The 7,803-nt window shown below is 37.3% G+C and overlaps 1 pseudogene; it reads left to right on the top strand.

The window, feature by feature from the left end:
* The first annotated feature begins 3,019 nt into the window (after positions 1–3,019).
* Positions 3,020–4,426, top strand: LOC136319664 (tubulin alpha-1C chain pseudogene; annotated as a pseudogene).
* The last annotated feature ends 3,377 nt before the right edge of the window (positions 4,427–7,803 follow it).

The following is a 7,803-nucleotide window of genomic DNA, read 5'->3' as shown; positions in this document are numbered from 1 at the left end:
ACATGTTTTAGCTAAGCTGGCTTTGGATTTCAAGTAATAAAAGTTTCAGTTGCTTTAGTACTCAGAGGTTATAAATGTAATTTAAAAGACAGAGGTAGGGCAGGTTCGCCAGGTCATCAGGTTTTTGCTGCTTTGCTGTGTACCCTGAAGCTGCCTTTTCTCTTGTCCTGGTTGACAGTCCAGCCTATCATGTCCTCCTTGTGGACACTGGAGGAGAGTGGATTCTTGTCTCCCAACCATTAAAGTAAATGACTACATTAAGTCCTGGATTTGACAAGAGCTCTGGAGTAAAAGCACACGGTTATTACACAATGGAAAACAGATAAAATGATTCCTACAATGTCTTCTGCATTGCTCAGAATGCTTGTGAAATGAAATAAGGATTTCTTTTTTCTTTCATTCATCCACTCTTTTATTCATGCTAGAAATCTTGTAGACACATATATGATATGGAGAGAAAGCACACACTTATATCCTGCTGGGAGTCAGACATGGGTAAGTATATAATACTGTTTCAAAGAATAACAAGCTGTGAAGCTAAATCCAGCCGAGACAAGAGACAGAGACCCAGAGACCCACGTGTGGGTTTTTTTTTTTTTGTTGTTTTTTTACAGAATATTCAGGGATGGCCCTTCTGCAGAGACATACGTGAAAAAGTAGTGCAAATGAAGGGAAATGCATGAGAGTAAGAGAGAGAGAAATGTGGTCAGAGGCAAGAGTGAGCTTTGTCTGATTTGGATTTCAGCAGGGCCAGTGGCTATCACATGGTAAAGAACTGGGAAGAAGAGTAAAAAAATGAGGCCAGGGAGGGAGACAGGAGTCGAAATCCAATTTGGCAGGACAATGTTGAAGGATCCTGGTCAAGGTACAATATGATGGGATTTACTTTGTCAGAACCTTGCCCTGACTGCTTTAGGGACACTGACTACAGAGGGTCAAGAATGGAGTTAAAAAGGCATTTTAGGAGACCCCTGCGGTGTTGCAGGTTAGAGGGAGAGGCTTCCACTAGTATATCACTGATAAAAACAATGAGACTTGGTAGCAATCAGTATGTGTTATTATTATTATTTTTTATTGAATTTATTGTGGTGACACTGGTTAACGAAATTACATAGATTTCAGCTGTACAATACTATAATACATAATCTGTATATTGTATTGTGTCTTCTCCACCCCAAGTCAAGTCTCCTTCTATCATCATTTATCTCCTTTTCCTTTTTCTGTCTCCCCTCACCTGCCTTCCCTCTGGTAATCACCAAACTGTTGTCAGTCTATGAGATTTCTTTCTTAGTCCCTTCACTTTTTTTCACCCAGCCTCCGATTCTCTCACCTCGGACAATAGTCAGTCTGTTCTCTGTATCTATGAGACTATTTCTATTTTAGTTACTTTATTTTGTTTCTATTTTGTTATTTTACTAGATTCCACATTTAGGTGAGATCATATGATACTTTCTTTCAAATCAGTATTTATTATTGAAAACACAGTAAATCCAATAGATTTTGTAAATGTCACACTGTAAATATACTTCCATGGAGACACCCTGAACAGTGCTATGCTCTTTCATCCATCTTTTAGCAGACTAGTGGGCAGAGAGAAGTACAGTCTCTTTTTCTGTCTCAATATCTAACCCTAAAGCTCTATCTTGGGAGGTGTCCAATAAATGTTAATTTTTAAATTGTATTCTTATAAGAGAAGTATTAATGCTATATACAATACAACTGAAACAAATCCAATCTCTGCCTCACTTATCAGACTTTGGACAAATTGCTTAACTTTTGTGATTCAGTACTCTTCTATATAGAGTCAAGATAGTAATTAAACTTGGTCAATTGTCTCAAGTAGTAAGACTGTAAATCACTAAGCACCCTTCTTATCATGTGTTCATGTGTTAGCAACAACTCAACAGGCATTAATTTATTTTCTGAGTAATTATTCCCAAGTTTTAAATGTATGAGGAATTTTACTATGTGTGCTCAATAGGGAAAAATACCAGTACTTTGATGTACAATTGTTATAAAAGGAGAGGTAGTCTTAATGAGGCCCAGTGGTGCAACAATTTTCTTGCAACTATCAGAGGCTCTTGGAATAAGACGTGACTATGCCATGGAAATGAGAGAAAAAAAATCTTCATATGCTGGGAATTGTCCATTCTAGGCGTAGATAATTTTCTTTTGGCAGGAGGCCTGAACGTTTACTGGCTTTTTCTTTCTATTTTCTAAAAACGAGAAAAATATTTTTTTCCCAGGAAAATTCTAAGTTCCCAGAGCTAACCATCAATTTTGAGTAGACACACTTATTATACTTTAACTAGTCATCCTGTGACCTTCAGCTATCCCCGAATAAAATAAAAAATCTTCAGGACCCTTTTTAAAAGCTGAACATTTTATTGAAATTTGTGTATGATGATATATTTTCACTTGAAAAAAATTGATTTTTTAAAAAATGTATGATGCCAGAGTGAACCAAGCTTTAAAGTCTTGCAACATGCCTTAATATCTACTAGTTACAGTCCTCTGTTTGTTAAAGAACAAAATTCAACCAAGTAAATTGAAGGCCTAATTGGCTTCATCAAGCAATTCATGAATTCTGCAGCATCCTGTCTAGTAACTAGAAGGATACTGCAGAGGGGTTGTACAAAATGGACAATTTTTATGGGAAAAAGAGCAGGGCAAGAGACCTACTATAAAAAGAAAGGAGAAGAAGAAGAAAAAGAAAAAGAAGAAAAAGGGTGGCAAGGTTTTTCTCTGTTTTGTCATGAAGATTGCCTCTTCTTTTGTATTGGGGAGATGGAGGTGGAGAAAGCCCATATGAAAGATTGCCTCATTGGTGTTGACCAGAAGATTGTAGACTGGTTGATTAAGATTATGTTTCTTGCAGAGGCTGAAACAGTAACTAGGTCAAGTAATAAATTTCAGTTTAGGACTTCTCTCCCATATCCCTTGGTAGTTTTTCAGTGGTAGGTCCTTGTTGTCTTCCCCTCACCTCCTCCAGCCCCACAGAAACCGGCCAGTCTCAGTTATGCATGAGAGCATCTCCATTCACATTGGTCAGGTTGGTGTACAGATCATCAATGCCTGCTGGGAGCTCTATTGCTTGGAAAATAGTATGAGCCCAATAGCCAGATGCCAAGACCATGGGAGGAAGGAGATAACTCCTTCAACTCCATCTTCAGTGAGACAAGTACTGGCAAGAATTTACCTGGGGCAGTATTTGTAGACCTAGAACCCACAGTCATTGATGAAATTCACACTGGTACCTACAGTCAGCTCTTTTACCATGAACAGCTCATCAAAGACAAAAAATATGCTGCCAATAACTAAGCCCACAGATACTACATATTGGCAAGGACAACACTGACCCCATTTTGGACTGAATTAGGAAACTGGCTGACCAATACATCAGTGCCCAGTCTTCAGAGCTTCTTGGTTTTCCACAGTTCTGGTGGGGGAACTGGTTCTCCTTGCTGTTGGAACATCTCTCTGTTGATTATGGCAAGAAGTCCAAGCTGGGTTTCTCCATTTACCCAGCCCTCCATGTCTCCCCAGCTGTAGTTGAGTTCTAAACAACCATCCTCACCACCCACACCACCCTGGAGCACTTTGATTGTGCTTTCATGGATGACAATGAGACATCTATATATCTGTCATAGAAACCTTGATATCAAGCACCCAACCTACTAACCTTAAGTGTCTTATTAGTTAGATTTTGACCTCTATCCCTGCTTCTATCAGGTTTGATAGAGCCCTGAATATTGATTTGACTGAATCTCAGACCAACCTAGTGCCCTGTCCTTGCATCCACTTCCTCTGGCCACATATGCCCCTGTCATCTCTACTGAGAAAGCCTACCATGAACAGCTTACTGTAACAGAAATCACCAATGTGTTTTGAGCCAGCCAACCAGATGGTGAACTGTGATCTTCGCCATAGTAAATACATGGCTTGCTTCCTGTAGTACTGTAGTAATGTGGTTCCCAAAGATGTTAATTCTGCCGTTGCCACCATCAAGACCAAGTGCAGCATCCATTTTGTGGACTGGTATCCAATGGGCTTCAAAATTAGCATTAATTACCAGCCTGTCGCTTTCGTACCTGGGGGAGACCTGGCCAAAGCACAGTGAGCTGTGTACATGCTGAGCAACACCACAGCTGTTCCTGAAGTCTGGTTCCCCTGGACCACAAGTTTGACCTGATGCATGCCAAACATGCTTTTGTTCATTGGTATGTGGGTGAGGGCCTGGAAGAAGGGACATTTCAGAGGCCAGTGAGGACATGGCTGGCCCAGGGAAGAGTTATGAAGAAGATGAGCAGATAGTGCTGAGGAAGAGGATGAGGGCAGAGTATTAACCTGTCTGTTGCAATGTTATACTCCGGTGTCTCAGGCTATTCTGTCTGTGAAGTCCATTTTATCCCAAACATGTCAATAAAATTGATACTTTTATTTTAACAGCAAAATATAAATATAAAATAAATAAATCTAGATTTGGTACCATGGTCTTTATTTAGCATAAGTGATGACATTTTGGGTGTGAGGTTTTCTTTTTAACACAATCATTTTTATGTCCAATAGAAATGATTAAGTTATAGTTAAATTGTTACTAGCATCTGGGAATAGGAATGGTGTTCAGTAATTCTCTGACCATTGACACTAGATATTGAGTTTCCGCTTAGAGGAGGGAGCTATTGATAGATCTAAGCAATCATCAATCAGGGCAGGAGAAGATTTAGGTTGAAAGTGAAACTGCAGGAAATGTTGACTGACAAGGACATTGTACTAGAGTGAAAGTAGGAATTAGAAATTGTACTGAAAAAGTGTCCATTATTTGGAGTGATTGTGATAGATATATTTTTATGAGTAAGGTAACCGTAACTGGCTAGGCAATAATTTATTGCAGGAACAGGTAATTTCCTCTAGTATAAGTTAAGGTGGTGTCACAACACAAGGATCATTTATTTTGGCAATGTGTACTTTCCTTCTATTCCAGTCCCTGGAAGGTTGTACCTCTATAACATATTGCTAGGTTATACAATAAATTTTACAGGTATATGTATTTTTCAACCCTTATAAGCCCTTTGGTATAATAAATTTTGCTAACTTTAATCAGTGCTTTATTATTATTATTATTATTATTATTATTTTACTTTCAAATTAACCAGTTTTCTTTGATTCTCATATTCTATAGCCACAGGCTTGATAATAAATATTAAAAAGCATCTCTTTATTAGACAGGGACATCATTCATACATATCCTTTTTTCTTCTAGTTTATACTTTGCACTGAACATAAGCATGAGATTGTAGTACATTTCCTCTTCCAGTTCATATTCAAGTAAGGCAATATAAAATGGCAAAGAGATAAGCATCCCGTAGACTGTTATGGGCTTTGACCTGGTCATATGTGCTGTGGGATTGAACAGCAATCTTCTCAAATATGTTAACATATTTAAAAAAAAATACTGCAGTATCAGAAACTAAGACTGCTTATTTCAGAGCTTTCTTTTTCTTATATTATATGTGTTAAAGGAAAACGTTTCTTACCACAGACCGCCATATATCAGTTTAAGCCTATCTTGCTCTTTCAGTCAAAAGAAGCAAATTCAGTGTTATTGAGCTAGGAGGAGGACACACAACCTCTACACGCTTTCTCCCCTAACACTTCACAACTTGTGTCAGTAAAATTTAGTTGACTTTTTTCCTTTTCTGTATTTTCTTGGTTTTTTTTGTTTTTGTTTTTAGTGAGAAAGACAAGGAGAGAGAGAGAGACCCAGAGAGGAACAGATAGGGACAGACAGACAGGAAAGGAGAGAGATGAGAAGCATCAATTCTTTGTTGCGGCATCTTAGTTGTTCATTGATTGCTTTCTCATATGTGCCTTGACTGGGGGCTAAAGCAGAGTAAGTGACCCTTGCTTAAACCAGTGAACCTTTGGCCTCAAGCCAATGACCATGGGGTCATATGTATGATCCCATGGTCAAGCCAACGACCCCGCATTCAATCCAGCGACACTGAAGATTTTTTACTGGATCCTCTGCATCTCAGTCCAACCCTCTATACACTGTGCCATCACCTGGTCAGGCTGTATTCTCTTGTCGGAAAACTTTAAAATCCATCAATAAACATTTGTACTTAAAATCCTCCTTCTCCATAACATCTTTGCCATACATCTTAGAAAATCTACTCTGTAATTTTCTTATTTTGGAAAAAATAATTCTAATTAATACCCAGCACTTTTCTTCAGTGATGATTCCAGGTCTGTAAAAAATGGCTGACTATATTAGTCTCCAGAAGACTTCTCAGAAACCTGCCTATAGGTATTCTTAAACTAATATAGGACTTCAATCTGCTTTAATATTTAAAAAGAACTGAATAATACCTTCATAGTTTTCTTAGAATCCTAATAAATTCCAGGGATTAAAGGTATAGAAATACAAACCATAGAGTATATAACTTAAATTTCATGCATCTCATAGATGTTAAACTGGAAAAAATTGACATTATTTTATGAAACGGACTAGTAATTTTGGAATTTTTAGCAACAACTTCATCAAGTTACCATCCCCATTGCTATCAGGGCAAATCATAAAAGTTAGTAAGTATATCATCAGAAGCAAAAAATCTCCTCCAAATTTAAGAAAATGTGTCACTACTAGAGAATTGAATACTAAAAACAGTATAATACCATTCAGTTTTGGGATGTTTTTCACCAGACCATTAAGACCAAATTTGCATTTCCATAAGACTCTTTGAGACTTATTGCTAGATATTCTTCTGGAAGCCAATTATTAAGTATTCTCTGATTGTCCAACTCTCCTTTCTAGACCTTACTTCTTCCACAATCCTGTAAGACTCTATCCTTATAGCCAATCCTGTAACCATGTATGTTCTCTGTGGTCCTGTTGCTGTTTGAGCCTTGGTGAAATTATTGACCTATTTGTTATCACAACTAATTAAAATAGGGGAGTTTTGTTAAGACAATTAATTGAACTAGGAGAGAAAAAATGGTCAAAGAAAATCATCCATAGACAGGCCAGTTGAGAAAAGATTATCTGGGCTAATCAGATAACTCTTCTGCCTCCTGGTATTGAGACACAGAGATTGTGTCAATTAGCTGGTAGATTTAAAACAAATGACCTTGAGTAGAAAGGGACCAAGGCCAGTCATTGCTAAACATTTTCAAGTTGAAGGATCAGATGAAGGCTCTTCAGAGAGAGAAAAATAATCAGAGGGCCAAGATATAATCAGATCCCAAGTGATGAACTTGCCTGTGTTCCTGAGGGCTTTCACTTCTTAAGAAGTCCTACTTTCCGTGCTTGGGCTCTGGAAAATTCCAGGATTTTCTTGGTGTTGTTTTTTTTTGTTTGTTTGTTTGTTTGTTTTTTTTAAGAAAAAGCCTTCCAATCTTAAGCAAATATGAAAAATATCCCCTTGAAACAAACAAAGAAACTACTCCAAATTTAAGGAAGCATGTCACTACTACAAAATTTAATACAGAAAATAATACATTCAGTTTATAGAACAAAATACAGTTAAATAGAACCAAACACTTAGATCATATAGACAGAGAATAAAGCAGAAATGCTAAAATTGAGTGCCTTCAAGATGCTGTTTTCCACTTAATCTTATCTATTTTAGAGTCAGAAGACCAGAAAGTAATTATATTTATGCCAATAATTATTAAGATACAATGACTCTTTTTAAGTCTATAGTGACAATATTCTATTTTGCCACAAGATGGTGATTTTGTTCCAAAAAAAATAAACTGACTTCCTATAAGACAGATGGGTTTCTGTGTATCAGACTTTCT

This window comes from Saccopteryx bilineata, chromosome 1 (assembly GCF_036850765.1).
Source record: "Saccopteryx bilineata isolate mSacBil1 chromosome 1, mSacBil1_pri_phased_curated, whole genome shotgun sequence".
NCBI classification, from domain to species: domain Eukaryota; kingdom Metazoa; phylum Chordata; class Mammalia; order Chiroptera; family Emballonuridae; genus Saccopteryx; species Saccopteryx bilineata.
This window is presented reverse-complemented; position numbering and strand designations above follow the sequence as displayed.